General features: G+C 52.9%; 1 long non-coding RNA gene across 2 annotated transcripts; it reads left to right on the top strand.

The window, feature by feature from the left end:
• On the top strand, window positions 1–27,678 carry LOC127663952 (uncharacterized). Of its 2 annotated transcripts, XR_007973072.1 has the most exons (4): window positions 1–288; window positions 12,151–12,319; window positions 23,057–24,574; window positions 26,171–27,678. It is a non-coding gene; the product is annotated as an uncharacterized LOC127663952 (long non-coding RNA). The 2 variants fall into 2 exon arrangements; XR_007973071.1 differs by lacking the exons at window positions 1–288; window positions 26,171–27,678 and adding an exon at window positions 5,654–5,928 and having other exon boundaries at window positions 23,057–23,483.
• Window positions 27,679–27,954: the final 276 nt, after the last annotated feature.

Below are 27,954 nucleotides of genomic sequence, written 5' to 3'. Positions count from 1 at the left end.
TTACACAGAGGCAATAGTCCCCCTGCTCTGGCCCCAGGGTTTCTGGGATGCTCAAGAAGGGAGGTTATGTCTGGCAGATAGCCTCTCTCTCTATTCTAAGAGGTCCTGGCCCCTCCCAGCCAGCCCCACTCTGTTCTCTCAGGGGGGTTGCAAGGTGGGAGGTTGGGTAAGAGGTGACAGACCTGAAAAGGGAGGCAAAGATGGCCGAGAGGGAAGAGTCGGCCTGGGGGAGTTGCAGCTGAGTCGCAGGAGAGGGAGACAGGCTGCAGAGCTATAAATACCTCCCAGGTAACAGGACCCGTAAATGAAGGGAGGGAATTAGTCACATTCCGAGGCGCCTGGGAGACGACGAGGACGGGGAGCAATGACCTGAATCCACGGAAGGGAAAGAATTAGGCTAACCTTGGGAGGAGGGATGCTGGGGTCCTGAGTGCTATGTCTCTTTCCGAGGGGGTGTCCTGGGTAGCGTCTGCTGGGCAGAGGCAGACAGGACTCATCAGGGCGGCAGGAAAGGGCTGCAGGGAACTCTGTTCTGTTCTCTTGAGGGGAAGAGAGACGCTGTCCCTGTCTCTGATTCCCTAGATCCGTTCTCTTTGGAAGTCTTTATAGCGGTCTAACCTAGTTATTTCCACATGTCCTTCTAGAGGATGTTTCTGGGTGTTTCCCTCACCTTCTCTGAGACCTGGCGCTCCCTGGGATCTCTCCACCTAGTACTCGAAGCTTTGGGGGTGATTCCCTAAATTCCTGAGTCAGACAGGAGGGTGTTTGCTTCGGAGAACAAGAAGGCCATATATTTCCTTCCTTTCTCATTGAAATTGGCTGGGGAGGGTCGGCCGCGGCTCGCTCTCCAGTCTCCTCGGCTTCTTCCTGCTTTGCCCCTTCCAGGTGGTTGCCAGAGCAACAGCCGGCGCACCCCCTCCCGTGCTCGCTCACACACTCCCGGCTCTGCAAGCAATGGAGTCTAGTCTCCCCGGCCTGAGTAACAGGGGCCCGCCCCACCCCACTCCAGCCCCCCCACCCCCAGCCCCCGCAGCATGGAGATCTAAGCCTTGCAAATGCTCGGTCAGTGCCCACCACTGAGCTGCACCCCCAGCCCCTCAGGCTTGGTTTCCTAACTACATCTGTCCTTGCTGTCCCTAACCTGCAGCCTGTCAGCTGAAACCCTTCACTGCTTTGCCAGAGCTGTGCTTCCAGTCTAGACTGCTTGTCTCTTGCTCGGCCTGGTAGGTTTCCATTTTCTCTAAGGCCCAAGGCTGAGTCGGGTCCTTTTCAGTTATGCTCTGGAGAGACAGCGGTGATAGTGCCCGGAAGTGGTTAAGGTTCAAATTAGAAGGCCTGTTCTGTTTCTGCTGTGTGGCCTCCCGAGAATAAACACGCCCTCTTGGGCCTTAGTTTCCTCATCTGTTAAAAAAAAAAAGAGGGTGGGGTGTGTGGGGTTTCTCACCGTGCTTAATGGTCACGAAAAAAAAAAACCCACCCTGCTCGACCCTTGCTGGAGATGGGTTTAGCACACAGTCGACTGTGGCTGCTGTTGGGGTCACAGTATTGATCGCAGTGTTTCTGTGTCTGCCTCCCCTGCGGGCTGAGATGGAGGCGGGGGCGGCGCGGCGTCCCGGTGTGACTCGTCGCTGCAGCCGCAGTGGCCAGCTCGCGCCTGGCACTGAGACGGTCGGCAAATGTTTGCTGAATTAATGAGTGGGGGCTGCAGGGAGGGCTTGGGCTGCAGTTCCGCCTGGGCTGTTGCAGCTGGGGCGCGCATGTACATGTGTGTGCCCCTGGGAGCGGGAGTGAGGGGTGTCTGGGGGGGGGGGAGCCGGATTCGCGTCCCGGGGGTCTGGCGGCGCCGTGGGCAGCCTGGCGCGCCCGCTCCCTGGGGTCCCCGCCGAGCGCCTGCCTGGCTGCGGGACCCCGTTGCCAGGAGCAGTCAGGATGCGGCAGCGTCTCCATGGCAACGCGGCATCTCGAGCCTCGCGCCGCCCTCCCCCGGCGCCCCGCAGTGGGCAGGAGGCCGAGCCTGGCAGCCCCTCCCGGCCCAGCAGCCAGCAAGCTGGGCCAGGAGGCCAAAGCCTCGTGGGAGGGGCTGAGGAGGGGGCTCCTTATTTTTCTGGGAATGAAAGGCTGACCTGCCTTTACTTCCCTCTATGTCTGGGGGAAGCAGAAAAAGAAGGCTCTGTCCTCTGTTCCTTTGCAGCGCCCTATCCCCTTGGCTATCCTTCCCCGCCCCCATCATGCTAGGAAATCATGGACAGGTTCTGGTCAGGGCCAGAACCCCTTGAGGGCTAGATCGGATCTAAATTCTGACTGAAAACGGTGCAATGATGCAGGCTGGAGGGGCTGTGCAGAGGGGCCACTGTAGCACAGTGGGGAGTACCATCCCGAACCAGTATTTGAGTGTGAGTTCAGTGACTGCACTAGCCATCCAGTGTCACGCAGGATCCCCGCTGCTCACAGATACGGCCCATGTCCCAAGCAGATGCTATGACCCTCTTTAGCTCTTAACCATATCCCTAAACCCACTTAGTGCTGCCTGCTGTGAGTTTGGACCCCAGATCCTATGCAGTATCTCTACAAGGTGCTACTCAGTACGCCCCTGGGTAGCTCTCCATGTCTTCTTCCTTCTGATGCTGAGCCTCTTAACAGTCTGCAGGGATCATGCATTGCCCCCAGTACCTATCCCCCAGGGTTCTCTTATTAAGCTGTCCAATAATCTGAACATTCCGTGTAGTTCCCGGACCCTTCCTGTGCTCCCGTCAAGTACTTAGCGATGACCGCTACAACCTCACAGTACATTTCCATGAGGCACTTCCTGGCCCACACCAGGTAGATTCTCCTGATTGTCTGTCCTCACTTTCACCCTCTAAGCCTGAGCACGGACAGGCCGTAGAGCTCGCAAAGGCCAGGAGGGGGCGCACGAACAGTCGCCCGGAGGTCACAGCGTAGGGTGCGGCCAGAGTGGAAGGCCAAGGGGCGAAGTGCTGCCATACCGAGGCTGAATCCACGCCTAGGGTGGGGCTGCATCCCAGGGGGATGCTTTCCAAAGTTGCCGCACCTTCTACGCCGCATCCTTTGCGGGTCCGCTGAAGACGCCTTCGCTGTTTGAACTCTGAGAGGGAACGCGCGCCCTCTGGTGGCCGCGACGCAGAACGGCTCTCCAGGTTGCTGGAGAAGGGGCACTGTCGGGGTACCCACCTCTTCACTTGCTTGAGCCTGTTTCCAACCCCCCAGCAGTCTTTGAAGGGTCAAGTGCATCCACCCCTCCCCTCACAAATGAGATTTTTCTCCCAAAATGGGAGAAATGGACTCCTATCTGTGCTTGTGAACAGAGCTCCAGCAGGAGGGCCAAGATTAGGTTTCTGCAGACTTGTGTTGTGTTTGGGTGGCTTACTAAGATTGAACTGTGATTTTTTTTTTTTTTAGATTTATTTCTGTTATATATAAGTACACTGTAGCTGTCTTCAGACACACCAGAAGAGGGCATTCGATCTCATTACAGATGGTTGTGAGCCACCATGTGGTTGCTGGGATTTGAACTTAGGACCTTCGGAAGAGCAGTCAGTGCTCTTAACCACTGAGCCATCTCTCCAGCCCCTGAACTGCAGTCTTTTACCCATCTCTAGCCTGGTATCATGAATAGCGATTGAGTCCCTTGAAATGTCTCCCCCTATCTGCTTTGCACGACAGGGTGATAGTCAGCCAAGCCTGTGAACCTGTGAAGTGGTCTTGGATCAGCAATAAAGATGGGGAGGCGGCTGGAGAGATAACTCAGCGGTTAAGAGCACTGGCTGCACTTCCATAGGTCCTGAGTTCAATTCCTAGCAACCACATGGTGGCTCACAACCATCCGTAATGGGATCTGACGCCCTCTTCTGGTGTGTCTGATGACAGCTACAGTGTATTTATATAAATAAAAAAAATAAAGATGGGGAAGCAGCAACGAAAGACACTGGTCTGGGCTTGAACCTGAGCAATCTAGTGTTCTCTCTCTCTCTCTCTCTCTCTCTCTCTCTCTCTCTCTGACTGGGTTTCTACATGTAGCCCAGGCTGTCCTACATGTAGATTAGGCTGGCCTCCAACTCAGAGATCTAACCGCCTCTGCCTCTCAAGCACTGGGATTAAAGGTGTGTGTCACCATCTCTCTTCTCCTTCTCCTCCTCCTCTTCTTCTTCCTCCTCTTCCTTGATGTTTCTGTCTCTCTCTCTTTCTCTCTGTGTGTATGCCGTGTGTGTAGGTGCCTGTAGAGGTCAGAAGAAGCATCCAATCCCTTGCAACTATAACCCCAGGAGGTTTTGGCATCTGATGTATATTCTGGGACTGCTCTGGAAGAGCACCAAGTGCTCCTTCCTTCCTTCCTTCCTTCCTTCCTTCCTTCCTTCCTTCCTTCCTTCCTTCCTTCTTTCTTTCTTTCTTTCTTTCTTTCTTTCTTTCGTTCGTTTGTTCGTTCATTCATTTTTGAGACTTTCACTGTGTAGCCCTGGCTGGCCAGAAATTCACTTTATAGACCAGGCTGGCCTTGAACTCACAGACACCCAATCCACCAGCCTCTGGCTTCCGGGTAGCTCAGTTGGTAGAGTGCTTGCTGGCGTGCATGGGGCTTTGGGTTCTATCCTCAGCACCACAGAAATGTTGCAGGGTGTTTAGAAGCTCAAGATGGTCCATGTAATGACTTCAAGGCCATTCTGGGCTCTCCAAGACCTTCTCTTGACAATAAAATTTATAAAATAAAATAAATAAGGACAAAAACTCCCCTTCTCCTCAGGTTCATTGCAAAGGTTAGGTCAGAGGAGGAGGAGCAGCAGCAGGAGGAGGAGGAAGGGAGGGAGGGAGGAAGAGGGCAGGGGAGGGCAGGGGGAGGAGCTTGGGAATAGTAATAGCTAGGATGTGAGAGCTGCCAGGAAGAGTGGTTGAGCATTTAAGACCCAAGAAGTGGTGTTGCCCCTCGAAACCCTTCCTACCTTGGGGATTTCCCTCGAATTTTATTTAGTGAACCTATGTTCTCTTTGCACCCATGAAAGAGATATAATTATACCAGGTGCACTGGTAGAGAGCATGATTCAGAGAGTCTTCTGAAGAGGCCCTCAGCAAGGCTTGCCGCCCGGCCTCCAGGGTGAGCTTTAGGGGCCCTCTGTCCCTTCTAGGGTTGGGGCAGAGGGAGAGGCACAGGAGCGCTGTGCACTGCTCTGTGTTTCCACGGTGCCTTCGCCCTGGATTAGTTCCCCTTCCCGCCCCCAAGGATGGCTGAGTGCTGGTGGACAGAGCAGTGTGTGTCCTAGTGTGGACAGTTGGGCCTGGGGGCCTTGCCTAAGAGCTGGGATGGTTCCTGTGAGAGCAGGAAGGAAGGGAGGAGGTGGAGGGACAGGGGAGGAAGGAAGGATGGGGCAGGGCAGGCTACAGCTGGGAGCTAGTTCTTGATTAGCCAAGAAGAGAGGCCATCTGGACTGGGCTGGCTCAAAGGGCAATAACATGGTCACCCTGGCTGGGGTTTGCCTGTGGTGTGTGTGTGTGTGTGTTAGAGAGAGAGAGAGAGAGAGAGAGAGAGAGAGAGAGAGAGAGAGAGAGAGAGAGAGAGAGAGAGAGAGCTGGCTGGGAGGGAACAAGAAAAGAGAGGAAAGAGGATACCGGTTTTTTTCCTTCTTTTCGGGCTCTATGACAGTGTCATCCGGAAGGGGAAGTGACACTTGGGCCTGGAATAGGGCGTGGCCTGCTCCTCTTTGTCCCCTTTTCCCAGTCTGCCTGACTGCAGCTGAGGCCCTCACAGAGTCCAGACTGTGCCCTTCCCGTGGCCCCCACATACACGCAGTGGCCCTTACTGATAGCATCCTGTGTGTTGCACACACAAGGGTCTGCAGTGAGGGAGGAAATGAAGCTGTGAATCTGGAGAAGCAGTCAGCCTGTGGCAGCCCAGGGCGGATGCCTGACCCTGGCTGGAAGGTGAGGAATGAGTGCTTCCTGGGAGAGGCAGCATTCATGCCAAGATGCAAAAGGACAGATAAACATTTGGCAGGACAAAGGATGGGGCAGGATGGAGGTTCTAGAGGAGGGTGGTTTCAAAGTACAAGACTGAGGGACTGCAGGCTTATGGCGTCAGCTGCACTGGTGTGAAGCAATGAGAGGAGGAGCGTGAGGAGGAGTGTGAGGAGGAGGAGCGTGAGGAGGAGGAGCGTGAGGAGGAGGAGCGTGAGGAGGAGGAGCGTGAGGAGGAGGAGCGTGAGGAGGAGGAGCGTGAGGAGGAGGAGCGTGAGGAGGCTGGGCCTGTAGCTGTGTGTTTCCTCCGAGAGCAAGGAAGAACAGAAGATTTCAGGAAAGAGGCAAGCTTCGAGTGGCATACGGCTTAAAGGAGGACAGTCAAGGCTTCTTTCTACGAGGTTGTCTCACCATCCAAGCCGTTCAGGGCCTCTGCCGGGGATGACCAGAGTGGAGCACTTAGACTCCAGCCATCGCACCCATGACTCTGGAAAGGCTCCTAAGCTGCACGGCGTGATCTTACCTACCCCAAACCTCACTGGCAGCAGAGGACTGAAGTAGTTTCTTCTCTGTCTCCTCATCCAGAATGTCTCCAACCCTTTGGTGATATGCCGTCACTCTGGGAACGCCAACCTGGGTGGGCTCACGAGCCTGCCAACCTGTACATTTCAGATTTAAAACCCTGGTGGTGAAGAGAGGGCTTGTGACTTGATTTGGGCCAGTCAGAATACTGGCTTGGAGTGATGATGCATGCTGGGAAACTTCATAGGTGCAGGTCACACAGACCCCAGCTGAGAAGGGTCAGCATGGCTCAGTGTTCTCCCATCTACTTTATTATTTTATTTTATCTCATTATTTTGTGGCAGGTTCTCCTGTATCTCAGGTTAGCCTCGGACTTGATATGAAGCCAGGGATGATCTTGAACTTCTGACCTTCCTGCCTCTGCCTCTTGGGCATTGGAATTACTGATATGAGCCGCAGTCCCTCTCCGTTTCTGCGCTGCTGGCAGTTACACGGCAGGCTTTGTGCCTGTGAGGCTAACTCCCTAGCCTCTGAGCCACATCCCCAGCTGACTTGATCGTATGTTCTGAAGAACTGCAAACTGAATTTAGGGCCTTGCACCTGCTAGGCAAGTGCTATACCCCTGCCCGGCTGGCCCAGGGGTAATCCTGGCTGTCCTGGAACTCACTATGTAGGCCAGCCTAGTCTCAAACTCATAGAAATCCCTCCGCTTCTGCCGCCCAAGTGCTGGGATTAAAGACATGTGTTACCACTGCCCTGCAAGGCTACTTATTTGTATTTTGTGTGTAAGCTCTTGCACATATGTGAGCAGGCATGGGTTATGTTTATTTTCTGTGTATGGTGTTTTGTCTGCAGGCATGTGTGTCTCACAACACTTGTGTGCCTGGGGCCTGTGGAAGTCAGACCACCTAGAACTGGAGTTTGAGCTGCCATGTGGATATTGAGAATTGAACATGGGTCTTCTGGGAAAATAGCAAGTGCTCTTGAGCTCTGAGCGCCTGACCTCTGTGGGTACCTGTTGCACATGCATAAGTGCAGGCAGAACTCTCACACAGAATAAAACAAAACAAACAAATATAAAATGTGTGTATATGCATATGTGTACATGCCTGGGTGTGTGAGTATGCATGTATGTGTGTATGTGTGTGTGTGTTTATGGGCACCATGGGAAGGGCAGTTCACTCTTATGTAGGACCTAGGGACTGAACTCAGGTCATCAGGCTTACAGTGTAGGATAGCAAGGGTCTTTACCTATAGAGCCATCTTGCCAGGCTCAGAGGATGCTCCTGTTTGAACCTTCCCATGGTTGGTATTATAGGTGGCGTTTGCCAGTGTTTATGTTTTGTTGCAGTGCATTGAGGATGGAGCCCAGGACCTCGAGTGTGCTAGGCAAGCCCTGTAGCTAGCTTTTATTTATTTGTTTATTGATTGATTGATTGATTGATTGATTTTGGTTTTTTCGAGACAGGGTTTCTCTGTATAGCCCTGGCTGTCCTGGAACTCACTCTGTAGACCAGGATGGCCTCAAACTCAGAAATCTGCCTGCCTCTGCCTCCCAGAGTGCTGGGATTACAGGCGTGTGCCACCACTGCCCGGCTGGTAGCTAGCTTTGGAAACACGTTCTCAGGCACCTGTTTTTCCTCCCTCCCTCCCTCCCTCCCTTCCTCCTTCCCTCCCTCCCTCCTTCCCTCTCTCTTTCTCTCTCTCTTTTCTTTCTCCCAATGAGCTGAGCCCTGTATCTTCATCCAGTGCTAGGGTCTTCTATGTAATTGGTTCAGGGGAAGGACCCTCCCCATCTCTACTTTACAGGGGTGGGGTGGGTGGGGTGAGGTGGGGGAAGCCGTGATGTGGGTGTGGGGACCTACAGCTCCCCCTCTCCTTTCAGTTGCCCGGCTGTGCTCAGTGGCTTCTCAGTCCCCAGAGCCCAGGACAGGGGTGGACCTGCCTTTTCTCTGCACCCACTTCTCCTCAGCCTCTCCAGCGGTTGCTTCTCTCTGGTTGGACTTGAAGATGCTGCTGCTTCTGATGGTGTCTTCATAGAGCAGCAGACTGCTACCCAAGGGATTTCTGTTTGTCTCTCTTTGAGACCAGTCACCACAGAGCGAGGCTTGTGGGACAGAGCTGAGGGGACAGCTCTCTTCCCTCCCTGAAGCCAAATGCAGGCAGGTGGGTTAGAAATGTGTTTCCATCTTGGCCTTCATCTGGGGACAGTGAGAGGAGCCATCCGTAGCCATCAGCCTGCAGCAGTCAGGCCCTGAACTTTAGGGAGTGGGGGACAGGGCAGCTAGGCCTGAGAGAAAAGCTCTTCAGATGGGGCTTTGAGGGCAGCAAGGGGGTAGCCAAGGTTACTCTCCCTCACTCTTGGACAAATTCAAACCTGTAAAAATTAAGTTCGGGTGATAGATTCTCACCTAGGGGAGGGGCCTCGGAGCCCTCTCCCGCCCTGCTGGGACGTTCACAGTCAGGCTCCATCTTGTGCAGGTGCTACGCAAAATGTCCTCATTTGCTTGTTTGCTGAGTTTTCCCCCCCTTGGCCCGGACTATGGGCTTCTTGTCTGGGCCCCTGTCTGCCTTGTTCCCCATGTTTTCAGTGACTGGTCCCCTAGGACGGGAGCCTCAGCGCGCAACCTGGCTCCGCTCTCGTGGAGTTCATATCACAGCGAGGGCTGGACATTTGCTCTCCTTGTTTGTTGCCTTGAGGCTCAGGTGGGCCTCAGACCCACCAACCTCTCGCCTAAGCCCCGCGAGCGATGGGTTCATATTCATGGCTCGCCATGCCTGGCTGCCACACTGACTTTGTGATTCTTTGGGATTCTTTGTGTCATCGTGGGGCACGCCTTTAATCCCAGCACTGGGAGGCAGAGGCGGGTGGATCTGAGTCCAGCCTGGTTTACAGTTCAAGTTCCAGGACAGCCAGGGCTACACAGAGAAGCCAGCCTCCAGAAAGTGTTATTTTATTCATTTCTCTTTATTTATCTATTTTTTTTCGGTAACCACTAGCTCCAATTAGTGCCGCCCACATGCGCATGGGCGTGGGGTCATCTCCTGCTATGGAGCCTCCTCTCAGGGTTCACACCTCGGGAGAAGAATGATTTCCTTTCTCTTAGCAGGGATCAAAAGGTCTTCAGCCTCTCCGTTAGAGCTGGGCTTCGAGCAGTCCCGCTTCCTTTCTGGGGTTTTGATGGGCGTGACCTTGTGCAAGAACTGAAGCTGCTGTGAGCTCAAGAGTGGAGCAGTCTTGTGTGGTCCAGGAGACAGTGATTCCCAGCACTCCTCCCCCCTGTCCTCACCTCCTCCCCCCTGTCCTCACCTCCTCCCCCCTGTCCTCACCTCCTCCCCCCCTGTCCTCACCTCCTCCCCCCCTGTCCTCACCTCCTCCCCCCTGTCCTCACCTCCTCCCCCCTGTCCTCACCTCCTCCCCCCTGTCCTCACCTCCTCCCCCTCTGCCCTCACCTCCTCCCCCCTCTGTCCTCACCTCCTCCCCCCTGTCCTCACCTCCTCCCCCCTCCTCCCCCCTGTCCTCACCTCCTCCCCCCTGTCCTCACCTCCTCCCCCCTCTGTCCTCACCTCCTCCCCCTCTGTCCTCACCTCCTCCCCCCTCTGTCCTCACCTCCTCCCCCCCTCTGTCCTCACCTCCTCCCCCCTCCTCCCCCCTGTCCTCACCTCCTCCCCCCTGTCCTCACCTCCTCCCCCCTCTGTCCTCACCTCCTCCCCCCTGTCCTCACCTCCTCCCCCCTGTCCTCACCTCCTCCCCCCTCTGTCCTCACCTCCTCCCCCCTGTTCTCACCTCCTCCCCCCTCTCTGTCCCTCACCTCCTCCCCTCTCTGTCCTCACCTCCTCTCCCCTCTGTCCCTCACCTCCTCCCCCTCTCTGTCCCTCACCTCCTCCCCCCTCTGTCCTCACCTCCTCTCCCCTCTGTCCCCCACCTCCTCCCCCTCTCCATCCCTCACCTCCTCCCCCCTCTGTCCTCACCTCCTCCCTCCTCTGTCCTCACCTTCCCCCCGCCCTCACCTCCTTCCCCTCTGTCCCTCACCTCCTTCCCCCTCTGTCCTCACCTCCTCCCCCCTCTGTCCTCCCCTCCTCCCCTCTCTGTCCTCACCTCCTCCCCTCTCTGTCCTCACCTCCTCTCCCCTCTGTCCCTCACCTCCTCCCCCTCTCTGTCCCTCACCTCCTCCCCCCTCTGTCCTCACCTCCTCTCCCCTCTGTCCCCCACCTCCTCCCCCTCTCCATCCCTCACCTCCTCCCCCCTCTGTCCTCACCTCCTCTCCCCTCTGTCCCTCACCTCCTCCCCCTCTCTGTCCCTCACCTCCTCCCCCCTCTGTCCTCACCTCCTCTCCCCTCTGTCCCCCACCTCCTCCCCCTCTCCATCCCTCACCTCCTCCCCCCTCTGTCCTCACCTCCTCCCTCCTCTGTCCTCACCTTCCCCCCGCCCTCACCTCCTTCCCCTCTGTCCCTCACCTCCTTCCCCCTCTGTCCTCACCTCCTCCCCCCTCTGTCCTCACCTTCCCCCTGCCCTCACCTCCTTCCCCTCTGTCCTCCCCTCCTCCCCTCTCTGTCCTCACCTCCTCCCCCCTCCTCCCCCCTGCCCTCACCTCCTCCCCCCTCTGTCCCTCACCTCCTCCCCTCTGTCCCTCATCTCCTCCCCCCTCTGTCCCTCCCCTCCTCCCCTCTCTGTCCTCACCTCTTCCCCCCTCCCCTCCTCCCCCCTGCCCTCACCTCCTTCCCCCTCTGTCCCTCATCTCCTCCCCCTCTGTCCCTCATCTCCTCCCCCCTCTGTCTCTCACCTCCTCCCCCCTCTGTCCCTCATCTCCTCCCCCCTCTGTCCCTCACATCCTCTATTTTGCCTCTTCTTTGTTCCCTGAGCCTTAGTGTAATGAATTGTCCCACTTACCTGGTTGTAGTGTACACACCTTTAACCCTAGCCCTTGAGGGGCAGAGGCAGGTGGATTTCTATGAGTTTGAAATGGTCTACATAAAGTTCCAGGACAGCCAAGGCTAAATAATAAGACTGTATCTTTAAAAAGGTTTCATTTATGGTTGAGCAGTCGCAGTTTGATCTGTTGAGACTCTGCATTTCCTGCTGACCACGGCAGAAAGAAGCTGTGTGAGGCTGAGCACAGCTCTGATCTACAGCCAGAAGCTTATTTAGAAAGTAGTTTGATTGACAGAGGTTAAGAGCATTGGCTGCTCTTCCAGAGGAACCTAGTTCAGTTCCCAGTACCTACATGGGAGGTACTGTCCACTCTCATCCCAACCATTTGTAACTGCAATTCCAGGAGATTAGATGCCTGATGCCCTCTTCTGGACTCCTTGGGTACCAGGACACAAGTGGTGCACAGACATATACACAGGCAAATATCACACACACACACACACACACACACACACACACACACACACACTGCGTTTTCAAAAAACAGCTTTTGACATAATCAATCTAACTATCATCTATCTATCAATCTATCTATCTATCTATCTATCTATCTATCTATCTATCTATCTATCTATCTATCTATCACGCTGTAGATCAGGCTGGCCTGGAACTCAGAGATCTGCCTGCCTCTGCTTCCAGAGTGCTGGGAATTAAAGGCGTAAAGATGTGTGCTACCACTGCCTGGCCCCAAACGTGACGATTTAGCGACATAACAAGTATGTGTTCTTCCCTAGAGTCTGTGCCCTCGTCAGCCACGGCTGCTCACCGAGTTACAGCAGACATGTACTTCCTCCTGGGGAGCGGGTCTCTAACCCAATCTGAAAGCAGTTGGTTACCTCGTAATAGTCATGTCACTATCACATGCGTGGGAGCATCTTGTGTGGCAAGTCTGTCCTATAGCAGGTAGGTACAGATCATTGATGCCCCCACCCCACCCTGCCCCCAGCAGCCTTCACCTCACTGTCTGGCCCGTAGGGAGGCAGCTTCCTAGCTCTGGTTTAGTCTAAAGAACTTGTGTGTGTGTGTGTGTGTGTGTGTGGTGTTAAAGACCAAGCTCAGAGCTTTGCACGTGCTAAATAAGTGCTCTACCATAGAGGTACATCCTCGTCAATTTCTTTTGGACAGGGTCTCATGTAGCCCAGGCTGGCCCTGGAGCTCTTATGTAAATGAGGCTGCCGTGGAAGCTTTGGGATTACAGACACACTTCCCACACCTTAGTGCTTCCAGCTTTGAGTGAGTTGTGGGGACCTGAATTCAGAGCCTCACATCTGCACACGTGCTTCACCCACTGAGCCATCCCTCCAGCGCTCACACTAGGGCTCACCTGCTGGGAGACAGTTTCTTCATCTCTCTTCTGGCCTCATTTTGTATCCTCACGGCAGTTCCCGCTCCTGTCAGCCTTTCCACAGGGAGCCCTGTGAGGAAAGCTGGGACTTGAGACCCTTTGCAGAGGCTTCCTTAATACTGCAGTGAGCTCAGGTGTATCCATCGCCATGGTAACCCGTATCTAGGCTGCCTGCTTGAGCTCTGCCATCTTTGCTAAATCTCTTTGCACATCGGGCCTGAGTCCCAGGGACTGTGAGTCAAGTTTCCCTAAAGTGTGAGCCACCTCCCTTCCCCAAGTACGCGACTGACACTTTGGCTAGCCTTGGAGCAAATGTTTCAGTGGATATCAGTGTGCAGAGGGTCGGACCTGGGCATTGTCTAGGATAAGGCAGTGAGGGACCAGGGGCCTAACCTGTTCCAGGAAGCACTTCCGGACCAAGTCCTCTGCCATCAAGATTACAATGGCGTCAGAGTGCCCTTGCTACTTTCTGTCTGATCAGAGAGGCTCACATTTCAACTTGAGCTGCTATGGTGTGTGTGTGTGTGTGTGTGTGTGTAGGGGAGCTGAGTCCAGGTCAGCAGGCTCTGAGGTCTTGACCTTCCCAGCCGTCTTGCTGCCCACTCCAACTCCATCTTTTTATTTATTGAGTAGATCAGGTTGGCCCATGGGCATACCTGTGAAGGGTTTTTCCTTTCTGTCTTAGTCAGGGTTTCTATTCCTGCACAAACATCGTGACCAAGAAGCAAGTTGGGGAGGAAAGGGTTTATTCAGCTTACACTTCCAAATTGCTGTTTATCACCAAAGGAAGTCAGGACTGGAACTCAAGCAGGTCAGGAAGCAGGAGCTGATGCAGAGGCCATGGAGGGATGTTCCTTACTGGCTTGCTTCCCCTGGCTTGCTCAGCCTGCTCTCTTATAGAACCCAGGATTACCAGCCCAGAGATGGTACCACCCACAAGGGGCCCTCCCCTTGATCATCAACTGAGAAAATGCCCCACAGCTGGATCTCATGGAGGCCCTTCCCCAACTGAAGCTTCTTTCTCTGTGATAACTCCAGCCTGTGACAACAAGTTCTTCTTCTTCTTCTTCTTCTTCTTCTTCTTCTTCTTCTTCTTCTTCTTCTTCTTCTTCTTCTTCTTCTTCTTCTTCTTCTTCTTCTTCTTCTTCTTCCTCCTCCTCCTCCTCCTCCTCCTCCTCCTCCTCCTCCTCCTCCTCCTCCTCCTCCTCCTCCTCCTCCTCCTTCCTTTTTTGTTTTTGAGGACAGGGTTTCTTCATGTATCCCTGGCTGCCCTGGAACTAGCTCTGAGATCTGAACTCAGAGAAATCCTCCTGCCTTTGTCTCCCAAGTGCTGGGATCAAAGGTGTGAGCCACCACTGCCTGACTGACTGAGTCCCATCTTTTAAAAAGGTTTTTGTTCTTGTGGGTTTTTTTTTTTTTAAATTATTTGTTTGTTTGTTTTTCTCCGAGCCTCTTTCTGGGACCTCAGCCGCTCTTGGTCCATTCTTCTAGAAATCTCTCTGTAAGCCTCCCCGGGTGGCTCGGTGATGCTTGTATACCCTCCTGGACTGGAGAGCTCACTCCTTTGAAAATCAGCTTGGTCTGTTATAGGGCAGCTTTGAGGGAGACTGTAGTGGTTGGAATCAACTTGACAGGATTTAGGATCACCTAGGAGACCAGCCTGCAGGCGAGCCTGTGAAGGGATTATCTAGAGTTGGTTAATTGAGGTAATTGAGGGGCTGTGTGCAGCTCTGTTCTTTGTGTTGGTCCTGGACTTGTTGAGAGGAGAGATCCAGCTGTACAGTCATCTCTATGTCCCAGCTGCAGATGCAGCGTGACGGGCTATCCTGGGCTCCTGCTGCCATGCCCTTATTGCCACGACAGACTGTACCATTTATTAGAATGAGCCACTCTCTCTTAAGATGATTTGTCCAGGTATTTATCAAAGCAATGGGAAAAATGGCCGATGCAGACCAAACTGGCTCTCTAGTGCTGCCCAACGACAGGCGTGGCTCAGTCACCCCGTGACACAGAACAAGTGGCCTCTCTCTGTCCCCCAGTGCTCTTTGTCCCCTGCCCTTGTTCCAGCTTTCTTTCCGACTCTGTTTCTGCTCCTCTCGAGCAACCTTTCCAGGCCTTCATCTCCTGAGCAGCTGTCCCCTGGGTGTGCTGTGGTTATGATAGACCCCCTCTGCAGGGGTGACTATTTTTTCCAACACATCAGAAAATATGTGTTGGTTACAGTAAAATTATAAATACATGAAAGGAAAAAATGTTCCCAATCCCACTACCCAAAGAGCTCCTTGGGGTCTCTTTCCCCAAACTGATGCCAATGTATTAATATGAGAGGCCAGACCAAGGTTAGCTGCGGTTGGTGAGGGCAACCTCTCATGGCAGACACAGTAGACTCAGCACATGGAGGAGTTGGTTTCTGAAAGACCTTGGGTGCACGGCAGGCGTCCTCAGCAACACAGGCGTGGGGCCAGGAGAGTGGACTCCTAATACAAGGGGAATCTTCTTCCCCAGCAACAATGCCCCAGCTCGGTGATGAGGAGGGCATCTTCCAGGGCAGTGCCTACCCCATTGAGCTCCCAACCTCTCTACTCCCAGGCCTCCTTCCTGCTCTTAGAACCTGGGAGCAAGATGAGTTCCCAGGGCAGCACTCTTTGCAGCAGAGGGAGGGAGGGCCTCAGCTCTGGTCCTCCCGAGGCCCTGCAGGGAAGATGCCAGGCGCCTGGTGCCCCTTCCCCACTCCCCTCTCCTGGTACTTTAGCTCCCTCCCCCTTTTAAAAAAGGATCTTACTTGATACTGTGTAGCTCTGGCTTTGAATCACAGCAATTCTCCCGTCTCTGCTTTCCAGTGTTGGCCAGCACTGCTGTGGTCAGCTTTCCTTGTTGTTATTGTGTGTGAGACAAGGTAATCCAGGCTGACCTCGGAATCTCCATGGAGCCCCTGCGGTGACTTAGACTTTCTAAGGATCTTCCAGCTTCTACCTAATTTTTTGTTTGTTTGCTTGTTTTGTTTGAGATAAGGTTTTTAATGTAGCCCTGTTGGTTCTGGAACTCTGTACACTAGGCTAGCCTTGAACTTACAGAGATTCCTGCCTCTGTCCCCCGAGGGCTGGGATCAAAGCTGTGCACAACCACACCTGGCCAGATCCCACCTCTTCAGCGCTCAGGTTGCAGGTATGGACAGCCAGGCCTGCTTTTATTTTTTGTTTTTGTTTTTTTTTAATGTGTGTGAGCATATGTGCTCACATGTGTGTGTGTATGTGTGTGTGTACATGCTAGGGGACAGCATCAACTCTTGCTCCTCAGGTACTATCTTTTTCTCTTTCTTCCTTCCTTTCTTTCTTTCTTTTTCTTTCTTTCTTTCTTTCTTTCTTTCTTTCTTTCTTTCTTTCTTTCTTTCTTTCTTTCTTTCCTTCCTTCCTTCTTTCTTTCTTTCTTTCAGAGAGAGACTTAAAAAAAAGATTTACTTATTTTTTTTAAAAAACAGTACACTGTAGCTGTCTTCAGACACTCCAGAGGAGGGCATCAGATTCCATTACAGATGGTTGTGAGCCACCATGTACTTGCTGGGAATTGAACTCAGGACCTCTGGAAGAGGAGTCAGTGTTCTTAACCACTGAGCCATCTCTCCAGCCCTAAGACAGAGACTTTTACTGTCCAAGAACTTGCCAAATAGGCTAGGCTGGCTGCCTTGCTATTGAGCCCAGGATCCTCCTGGTTCTAAAGTGCTGTGTGGATCACCGTGTCTCAGCATTCTAAAACATTTATTATTTATTTTATTTATATGAGTGCACTGCTGTTGTCTTCAGACACACCAGAAGAGGGCATTGGATCCCATTACAGATGGTTGTGAGCCACCATGTGGTTTCTGGGAATTGAACTCAGGACCTCTGGAAGAGCAGTCAGTGCTCTTAACCGCTGAGCCATCTCTCTACCATCCCACTTTTTATGTGGGGCTTACTTGCTAAACCATCTTACTGGCCTTTGGATGATGCTTTGTGGACAATGTTGTTGTTGTTGTTTTGTTTGTTTGTTTGTTTGTTTTGGGACAGGGTTTCTCTGTATAGCCCTGGCTGTCCTGGAATTCACTCTGTAGACCAGGCTGGCCTCGAACTCAGAAATCCGCCTGCCTCTGCCTCCCGAATGCTGGGGTTACAGGCATGCGCCACCACCGCCCAGCGTTGTTTTTTTATGAATACTTGCAAATGGAGTTGCTGGGTCACAGGTCAGCAAATGTTTGATTTTATAAAATACAACTTTTTCACGATGTGCTTGTACATTTTGTCCAATTTTATTTTTAAACTGTTATTATTATCATGCGTGTGTGCATGATGCACGGTGTGGTGTTCCTGCCGTGGTGAGCACCTGCAGGACAGAGGATGATGTCATCGAATCGGCTCTCTCCTTCCACCTTCATGTGGACTCTGGGGATCAAATTCAGATATCAGGCCTGCACTGTGGGGGTGGCAGGCCCTTGTACCTGCTGAGTCATCTCCAAGGCTCTGACTGTACAGTTTATATTCCCGCCAACAAAAGATGGCCTCCGCCGTGGTGGTCCCGGCTGAAAGCACGATCCACCTCAGCTCCCAGAGACACTCTTTGTGGATACCCGCGCGTGACCAGAAGGTCACAGTAACAGCCCTGGCCATCGACGGGGCCCTCAGGCTGCTTCTCAAGGGCAGGTGCCCAGCTGGCTTTCCTGACCCCAGACTTGTATAACTGCTTTGTAGGAACCTGACTGCCAACTTGTCATTCAATCCTATCTTGTGGATATTAGGTTAACCCTTCAACTGCCGTGAAGGGTTACTGTAGCCATACCTCACACTCATCTGACTCACCCCATTCTGCCGTCGCCATCACCACGTCCATCTCAGAGAGGAGGGAATGGGAGCACAGAGAGGTTAAATAGCGTGCCCAGGTCAACCAGGAAGTGGCAGAGCTGGGGTTAAAATCTAGGAGTGGGGGGGGCGCTGGGAAGAGTTTGGTTATAAAAGTGCTTGTGTGGTGCCCAGAACCAGAGCTAACATAGGACAAGATGGTGCTGAGCAACTCTCGCTCCTGTTTGTTATCCCAGCATGGGGAGGTAGAGGCAGGTGTGCCCCTCGCCGCCAGCACTGCCTCACCTAGGTACAGAGAGTTTCAGGCCAATGAGACACCTTGTCTCAAACAAGAGGGTGAAAGTGTCCTTGAGGAATGATGCTGGAGACTGCCCCGTGCCCTCCACATGCACCTGCATACATGCACATGTACATATACACACACAGACACAAGAACAACGCAGAGTTTGACCCAAACCTCACTCTTTTGTCTAGAATTTGGTTTCTGATAGCAGCCTTTACTTACTAGTCCCTGAAAACACATAGAGACAAATCCTCATGACATTCTTTTTTTTTTTTTCTGAGACAGGGTTTCTCTGTGTAGCCCTGGCTGTCCTGGAACTCACTCTGTAGACCAGGCTGGCCTCAAACTCAGAAATCCACCTGCCTCTGCCTCTCAAGTGCTGGGATTACAGGTGTGGGCCACTACCACCTGCATCTTCATGACATTCTTGTTGCTGTTAATCCAGGAGCAGTGGCTCATGCCTGTAGCCCCAGCACCTAGGACACTCAGGCAGGGGGATCTCAAGTTGGAGGTCAGCCTGGGGTGCATGGTAAGACCCTGCCTTAAAGACAAGACCAAACAAAACGCAAACGAAGACGCCTGAGCTTGGTGGCACGTTTCTGAAGCCTTGTTATTTGTGTGTAATCTTTGGCACAGGTCACCCAGAGCTGCAAGGCCCTGGCAGCAGGGCAGTTGTGGCTTCTGGCTGTGACCTCTGCACAGCATTCACCAGCAGTGATCTAGAGATCTCCATGGAGACGGTGAACCATGCCATGGCTGTTGGTCTTGATTTACCCACTGAGGGGCCCCCAAACCAAAGAGAACAGAAGGGCGGGTAAGATGCCTGAGTCCACTGGGCTCCCAGCAGTCTGCGTAGCCTCTGCATCCAGTTTCCAGCACGCAGTAAAATAATAAACATTTGTTAGCTATTGTTTTTTAAAAAAGTATTTGATTTTGCTTAGTTTTTGTTGAGGCTCTATTTGTGCATTTGTTATGGATAGTGGATATGTATCCACATACATGTGCATGAACACACACACATAAATGTCATGAGGATGTGAGTTCATTCATGGAAACAGCTGGGCATAGGCACACATGGCTATATCCCAGCTCTGGAGGCAAATTTCTGGGATTTGCTGGTTAGTGAGTCTAGCTGAATTGCAAGCTCTAGGTCCAGTGAGGGGCTCCATCTCTGTCTCTCTCTGTCTCTCTGTCTGTCTGTCTGTCTGTCTCTCCCTCTCTCTCTCTCTCTCTCTCTCTCTCTCTCTCTCTCTCTCTCTCTCACACACACACACACATTCACTCACTTAAGGTTGTCTTTGACTACATAGTGAGTTTGAAGCCAGTCTTGGATGCGTGAGACCCTGAAACCCCTTCTCAAAGAAACAGAAACCCTCAGTTCTATGCTGTGCATTCAAAGTACAACTCAGTACCAAGAAACACACGCATAACATGGCATAACTGTTATAGTATCTACATTCAGAACTTTTATTTTTAAGCCTCATTTATTGTTTTTTGAGACAAGGTTTCTCTGTGTAGCCCAGGCTGTCCTGGAACTTGCTCTGTAGACCAGGCTGGCCTCAAACTCAGAAATCTGCTTGCCTTTGCCACAGAGTGCTGGGATTGAGGGCATGCGCCACCACAGTGGCTCTGTTGTTCTTTCGTGAGTACTGTAGACAGTCTTGTTGGTGCCTCTGTTGGTGGGAGTCCCTGCTGCCCACTGTCATGGCTCTGGTCATTTCCTCCTCTTGGCTGTTACAGGTGGGTAGGCTTCTTCTCTGGACACCCATCAGACCTGCTCTCACTTCTCTGATCCTTTCCTCCTTGGCTGGAGATCTTATTCTCTCGCCCCAGATGCTTATTTGTAGCTGACTCTTTGGGGGAGGATAGCTAATTTGATTCACAATTTAAATTTAATAAATATATTTAATAAAATATAATTTACATAACTTCTCCTTCTACTAAGGAATTCTGAGAATGGAGAATTGATCTTTCCCCAGGGTGAGCCCCCAGATGGTTGTCTGGTACCAAGTGGTCAGACCTGAAATCATACACACACACACAAGCAGCATCAAATACATTGAGCATCTAAAAACATCTTTAGGCATCTGTGTATATGTGTAACAATAACAAAGGAAAAGAGGCCATGATTTCAAGAGGGAGGCTGTACATGGGGGACTGAGGAGGAAAGGGAAGGGGAAGATGGTGTGGCCAGCTTAGCTGCTCTTGTCCCTCCTAGCTGATCCACGCTGTCGGTATGACTTACCTCCAATCTTGTTCTCAGCACAGAAACTAGTGCCCTCCTGAAAACACAGGTGGACTCGAGCCACCTGCCTGCCCTGAGTCTTTGGTAGTGCCTTATGTTACTAAGTGCCAAAGCCTCACGTGGTCCAGGAGGTCCCATATCATTCTTGTCTGTTGCCCCTCCCCACCTCTCAGATCCTGCATCCTCCATTATGGGCCATGACATGCCCACGCAACCTTAGGGCCTTAGCATTGGTTCTAATTTCTCCTTGGACCTCTCCTGGGCCAGATGGCTGCATGACAAAGTCCCTTCTCTCTCTCTCTCTCTCTCTCTCTCTCTCTCTCTCTCTCTCTCTCTCTCTCTCTCTGGATTTAAATACAATTTCAAAGTATCCCAGTAACATTCTATTTAAAGTGGTAGTCCCAGTTTCTTTCCTACTTAGTGACACCATGCAGTAAGTGGCTTGCACAGACCCCTCATTCTTGCACGCTTTAGCTGGGTGCTGCCACCGGAACCAGGCTTGCATAGCTCCCAGCCTGATCTTGCTTCCCATGCTGGCTTGGGCAGAATGCATCAGCCTAACTTGTACTTATTCCACAACAGGGTCCTTCAGTCTGCAAGGATTCCACTTGTGTCTGGGGTCTGCTTTGATGGCCTCAGAGATCCCCAGGGCAGAGCTAGGGAAGGTCTGTGCCCATGCCTGCCTCTCTTGGCCCTTAGGAAGAAGTGACCACTATGCCTTAGCCCCTCTCACTTGGTCCAACCCGTAGAGTCACATACCCCTTACCCAGAAGGCCCTCCCCATCTCCTATCCTGTTCCTTGGACTTCTCCATCTCCCATCCTGACACCAAGTCACACCCTGGGTCTCCTGAGCTGCTTTCTGGTTTCTGTTACCACAGTTGATAACATTATAAACATCCATAGCTTGTCACATTATTGCTTCTCCTCCTCCCACCTCCTTTTGGAAGAAGAGCAAGGTTTTTTTCTTTTTCTTTCTTTCTTTCTTTTTTTTTAAGACAAGGCCTCACTTTATATGTTTGGCTGATGTGGAACTCACTATGCAGACCATGTTGGCCTCGAACTCACAGACACCCGCCTGTTTCTGCCTCCTGAGACCCCATCATGTGTAGAATGTGGGTTCTGATGCTTTGATTGGGAATCTGTGTGTGAACGCTGAAGGTCCTATTCCCCAACTGGTTCTTGATTGATCAATAAAGATGCTAGCTGGGCAAAAGAGGCAGGGCTTTCAGGTTCGTGCAGGCAGGCCAGGAGATACAGAAGAGGAGGGAAGAAGATTTACCATGCTTCAGAGCAAGAGAGAGCCACCAGCCATGTGAGACCTCAGGTGGAGTGGCCACTGGCCACTTCCCCAGTTGGGCCTGGGGTAGTAGGAGGGAAATTAGAGATACAACTAAGCTGAGGGCAGATTTAGGATGCTGAGCAGGAGAAGGTAGGAGCACATTAGCCGCAGGAGGCTTAGAAGTGGCTGGCCATTGAGCTAAATGTATATTAAAAGTAAGCTAATATGTGAGTATGTCTCTCATCCTCAGATTCAAGGGAACGTGGGCAGGGCTGGTAGCACAGTCCACCCAGAGTTTATAATGGTGGGAAACTAGTAGAAACTCCATACTACAATCATGGATTGTACATGTGGCACTAAGCACATGTCTTCAAGATTGGGCATGTGAAGCAGGGTGGTGGTAGCTCATGCCTGTAATTCCAGAACCCTGGGAGGCAGAGGTAGGCAGATTTCAGGACAGTCAGGGCTCTACAGAGAAACCCTGTCTCTGTCTTGAGAAAACCAAATCCAAAAAACCAAAAACAAACAAACAAACAAACAAAAAGATTGGGCATGCAGGAAATTCTTCTCATTCTTCCTCTTCCTCCTCCTCCTCTTCTGCCTCCTCCCCCTTCTTCTCTTCTCTTGTTTTTTCATGACAGTGCTTCTCTATGTGATCCTGGCTGTCCTGGAACTCACTCTGTAGGCCAGGATGGCCACGAACTAAGAGATCTGCCTGCCCCTGCAGGCTGGGATTAAAGGTGTATGCCACCACTATCTGGATAGGGAGTTTCTTCTTACCCCCCACACCCCATTTCTGTTTTCAGGGTCTCATGTAGCACAGGCTAGTCTCTAACTAGCTATGCACCTGAAGTTCTGATCCTTCTGCCTCTACCTCCTGAGTACTGGATTGCAGGTGAGAGTCAGCATGCTTGGTTTTATGTGGTGCTGGAGTTCAGACCCAACTCTGTTACCAACTGAGCTACTGGTACATCCTTAGCCCCAAGAACGGGGAAGATTTTTGTTGACTTTGTTTCCTGATACAGGGCATCTGAAATTTGGATCAATATAAATTTATTAAACAGATGAGGGAATGGAGAATGTATGGCGATTTGGAACTCTTCATTCTTAAAATGAGTTTGAACCATTTGAATGGCCTCTCTCGGTGGCTCTGGGCATTTGTCTCCAGATTTTCCAGGATCATGGTTCCTGCCACCATCAGTACCTGTGATGGAAGAGCTTGCCTTGTAAGGAAGCCTTGCAGGAGTCTGGGGCTAGCACACAGTGCATGTCTCATCACCAGGGCCCAAGGGAGGAGAGCGTGAACACTGACCTTTCCTGGCTGGGCCCAAAAGAAAACAAAATAAAACCTACCTGTCAGCAAGCAACGGTGTCCTCAAAGGTGAAGTGGAGAAAATGACGTAGGCTTACCTGTGGGGATGCCTTGGTAGGGGTCATCTACAGTTTCAGCACTTAGAAGACTCGAAGGACAGCATCCGGTACATAGCTAGTTCGAGGCTAGCCTGTGCTATATGGAAGCCTACCTCACATTCTCATCTCTTGAAAGAGCTTGGCAGGAGATCTGCAAGGGCAGAATAAAAGTTAGTGTTTGTTATCTTACCTGCTCTGTGGGTCGGGCTTTTGCCAGGTGGGACAGTTGCAGTTTCCGTATCTACCAGCAGGTGGCGGCCCAACCCCAAAAGAGCACTTCGTGATCAATTTCTTTTTCCTGGGCGCGAGGAAGGTGGCGCAGGACGAAGGACGAATACTCCTACTTTCCCTGATGCATCAAGACTTGGGGACGGAAGAGATGTCACCGGTCACAATGCGACAGGAGAGTCTCCATTTTCATCTATAATTTACGAAAGAGCATGGTCTTTGGGGACACGCTGGACGAAGTTGAGGAAATACTCAGGTTGGACTAGATAAAGGACTTCCTGAAGGAGAGAGGTTCTGGACTCCACGCTGGCGATAGACAGTTGTGGTTGGGAGGTCTGGCGTGACTGAAGACAAGTGATGTCTCCTATGACTGTATCTGCTCTCCTAGTGAGAGAATGCGGGCTGCTCTTCCGCGTGGACTCTCAGTAAATGCTGGCTCGGTGACGTGATACACTGTAATTCAAAGTGCTACCAGCAGAGGGCGGCTGGGAGCCATCCGCTCCTGGCCAGCTCCTTCCAGCTCCCACTTGCTCTCCTGGGAGCCTGTGGTCTGGCCCAAGCCAGCCTGGGCAAGATCCAACTGGTCAGGTGTCCCTCCGCTTTTCGGAAAGCTTGCCTTACTCTCCTCTTGGGTGCACTGGGGGAGAGGAGAGGTTCAGCTTCAAGCCCGAAGCTGCCTGGCTCAGGGAGGCACCTTACAGATGGCACCTGTTGGCCACTGTAGTCCCAGCATCTCTGGGACCCTGTAGGGCAGATAGGGTGCTCCTTGAACCCCTTATTACTCAGGCCTGGATGACCCCAAGAAGCAGGGGTTCCCAGCCCAACCCACCATCTCCAGTTCCTGTGTTCTCCTGGACAGGCTCCCAGAGGCCCACAAAGGCCCTCAGATGGAGTTCTGGGCCATGCAGCACTGTGCCCTGGGCCCGCGGCCTGCTGGCTCTAGGAACTACAAGTCCCTGGCCCTCCCCTGTAGGCCTTTGTCCACTGTCCTGGCTCCTGGCTGGCAGCACATTTGCCAAGGGAGGGGAGGGGCAAACCTGGGTCCTCTGCAGCCTTCCTACACTGACGCCCTGGTTTTCTTTCCCACCTCTTACTTGCTGGTCCCCAGACAGGGGCTGTCCAGTGCGAAGGGTCTTCCCTCTCCCCCACACAGGTTTTAGGTGGTATTGCTATCTCCAGATAACACTATGAGGTTCCAAGGACTCCCCCCAGTCTCTGTATCTCCCTGTCTAGGCCCTGGCACGAGGCATCCCTCTGGCCCTGTGGAATCCTTGGCCTGTGCAGGGACCGGACCTTGGCCCTGTGCTCATTCTTTGGTTCAGCACTGTTTAGTTCCTATTGTATGCTTTCTTGGCTCATGGTGGGTCTGAGGACTCAGAAAAGAGAGACGGGACCTAACCAAGGGGCAGCTGTGCAAACAATATGGAGGTACAAGCTAAGATCGGGAAGCCGCCGGAGCCTGGACGCGTGCCTTCCAGGTCTGGGGGAATCTCCTGAGAAGCCTTCCCCACGGCTGCTGAAGAAGCTCCCACCCAAAGGTCAGGGCTCACCACACCCTTGTTTTGTTTTTTGCATGCTTGTTTTTATTTCAAAAGCCCCTTTAAATATTCACAGCTTCATTCTTTTAGCTGATGGGTTCGTCATCAGAATGCCTGTGGTGTCAGGCGCTGGTCCAGCTCTCGGGGACATAGAAGAAAGAGAACACCATTCAAACTCTCATGGAGCCTTCGGTCTAGGAGGTGGCATTGGGAGAGACTGGTGGCCAGAGAGAGGGAGTGACCGGAGTCTGAGCTCATGTATTGTGGAGGGAAAGAAAGCAAGAGTTGGGGGTGGAGGGGATGGGTGGGCAGGGTCAGCAGGAAGGGGAGCTGAGGGGTTGGGCAGGGCTCGGGGGAGGAGCGTTTTAGGCAGGAGACATATCACAGACAAGGGCCCTGAGGTCAGTGTGTCTGGCACAAGAGAGCATCCTCATATTGTTGGGGAAGAAAAGGTCAGAGAGGGGCTGGGAGAGAGACAGTGGAGGTCTCTGGTGGCCACGTGAAGATGGCGTGATCGTGGGACCAAGCCACAGAGAGACAACGGACGAATTAGAACAAGAAAGCATGGGGTGGGGCCTGTCCATTTCATAGCCCCCCCCCCATCACTGCCGTGCTTGAATTCTGGGGCGGAACAAGTTATGAGGCCACCGTCAGGGAGGAGAAGGTGGCTGGGATAGTACGGTGGCAGTGGGACTGACCGGAAGTGGCCAACTTGGGACACAGGTGGGCGGCTCGGACTTTATGTGGGCATTGTTTGTAGTGGAGAGGAAGGCAGGGACGGCCTCCAGAGTCTGACTTTGATGGGTAAGAGCAGGAGGAGGACTGGGGACGCCACTGGGCTGAGCTAAGGCAGGAACCTCAGCCAGAACTGTATCTAGGTCTGACCTGGGGGTCATGTGTCACTCATTGCATTTAGCCTGGCTTCAATGGTGCCCCAGAGAACAGGCACTGAGTTGGAGAAAGTTAAGGGACCAGAGAGCGCGGCTAAGGAAGTTTTGGAAGGAAAGCAGGGAGCCCGGGGACTGAGGACTGTGTCAAACACTACAGAGAATGAAGAAGTGCACACATTGGATATGGGCTTGGCACTGCCACCAGGCCTGGGCCACAGTCAGCCTCCAGGGCGTTTGTGTGCTTTGGGTGGGTCTGGCGATGTAGCCAGGCCTACTTCATCTACTTCTGAGGTACAAGAAAGGCTATCTTTCCCAGCCATATGTAGCCTTATGCCAGGCTCATAGGATGGTGAGAGGAGAGGTGATCCTGGCTCCTTGAGGTGCCCACAAGCTCAGATGTCCTTGTGTCACACCTGCCCTGTGCACCTGTGCTCCGCAGCCGTGTCTGTGACTCCGGTGAACGGGGTGTGAGGGCAGAAGGGGCGAGAGCTGGGCTAGACCCTGCTAATATGGATGCCATCTTGACAGGGGCTAGACTCACCTAGGAGAGAAGTCTCTGGGCGTGTCGGTAGCTGAGGTGGGAAGACACCCCCACCCCCCAAGTGTGGATAACACCATCTCATGGGCTGGGGTCCTGAACTAAAAGGGGGGAAGGAGAAAGAGAAGAGAGCACCTCATTCATCTTTCTCTTTCCTGACTTTTACAGGGCAACCAGCAGCCGCAAGCTTCTGCGGCGTGCCTTCTCCCAAGGCCGCGAGCCCAGTCCCAGCCCTTCCTCTCACAAGTTGCTCTTGTCAGGTATTTGGTCACCACAAGGAGAAAGTAACTCAGAGCGTCCTTCAAGAGAGAGGAATTGGAGACCGCTGGCAGGGACAGCTTTTGAGAAGCCCCGTGTCCTCTGGAGAGGGACGGGGACAGTGGCGGGAGAGCTGGCAGGAACTGGGGGCTGCCAGTGGGTGTGTGTGTGTGAAAGGAGATTCTCCAGGCAGGGAGTGAGCCCTGGATGCAAGGTGAGCTCATGAGGCTGGGACTGTCCACAGGGGAGGCTGGACAGGCCAACTGGCGTCTTTATCTGCACGGGCTGGAGAAGGCTGTGCGACAGGAAGGGTGCTCAGAGTGGCACTCTGGGATTGCCTGGAGAGAGAACCCTCTGGGGCACAGCCTTCTCTACTCAGGCCTCAATCTTCCTCTGGAAGAGGGAGGCAGGGTTGCTGCAAAGTCTTATCTGATTCCTGAGAGCCCCTCAGGTAAGGTGGGTGGAGAGGGCGAGGGGTCCAAACTGCTGTCTCTCATTTTGTGTTGGACGATGGGAAAGCTTGGTGCATTGGGCTGTTGCGTAGGGCACTGTCCTGTCACCCCTCACAGGGCAGGAGTAGCCGACTCAGCAGGTGCCCCTCCCCCAGCCATGCTTCCCTGCTCTATATGTAGGAGCTGTGGATACTTGAGAGCAAGGTAAGACGAACCTTACAGGTCTCAGACCACAGGAGACAAAGAGTAAAGAGCCACTTCTATGAAGGCCTCATGCCTGCTTGGATGCTAGACCACTGAGCTACATCTCCGGTCCCAGCAAGCCACCCTTGCCAGTGGATTAGCCATGACCTCTTGAGGGCACACAAGCACACAGTTCTTCAGCTCCTTCTGTCCCCACGCAGCCCCACTGAGTCAAGGTCTGCTATCATCTGCAGGGGCAGATAAAGCCAGGGCCTAGAAAGGTGGTTCGGCTGAGACCCCACAGGGCGAATAGTAAGGAAGGGCTGGAGCCTCTACCTCCTGAGCCCCAGCCGTGGGCGCCCTCCTCACCAACAGGACAGTCATGGAGTCTTCCTCTGTGCTCCTCAGGAAGCTCTGAGGTCCCTGCGTGCAGAGGGTGGCAGTGTCTGTGGGTGGCGGGTGGTGAAAGACTCCCGACTGCCTACCTGTGTCCTGAGACCTGCCGCAAACGAGGTCTGTTCTTAGAGCATTAGGGTCAAATAAGCCATGGAGAGAGCATTCGAGGCGACTGTGGCAGCCCGTAGAAGTGTCAGAGTGGGTGACGACACCTCAGGTCCAGCATGATGAGGGGAGACCGACCAGATCTTAAGACGACACCAGAGTGAGTCAGGCATCTCTTAAGGGCTAGCAAATCCTTTCTTTGTCCCTGTAAGAATCCAAGTGTGTGTGTGTGGGGGGGGGGGGGAAGGAAAGGGACAAAGTGAGGAAGAGGGGGCCAGGGAGAGAAGGAGAGAGAGAGACAGAGAGAGAGAGGGAGAGGGAGAGGGAGACAGAGACACACAGAGACATATATATGTATCAGGGCTGCCTTCATGGTAGAAGCTGCGTTTAAAAACATGCGTGTGAGAGTTGGCAGAGCTCCGGCCACAGCGAGGAGATGAGAAGGTTTTTGGATTGGTCAACAGAACCTGGACGCAGAGGCAGAGGGAGAGAGGTGTAACATGGTTCTGTGGTAGCCCCTGACCGTCGCTTTCCCAGGACCAGGTCTCTGGCCCTTCC

This window comes from Apodemus sylvaticus, chromosome 13 (assembly GCF_947179515.1).
Source record: "Apodemus sylvaticus chromosome 13, mApoSyl1.1, whole genome shotgun sequence".
Lineage (NCBI taxonomy): Eukaryota > Metazoa > Chordata > Mammalia > Rodentia > Muridae > Apodemus > Apodemus sylvaticus.
Note: the sequence above shows the minus strand (reverse complement) of the source record. Positions and strands in the feature narration are given on the sequence as shown.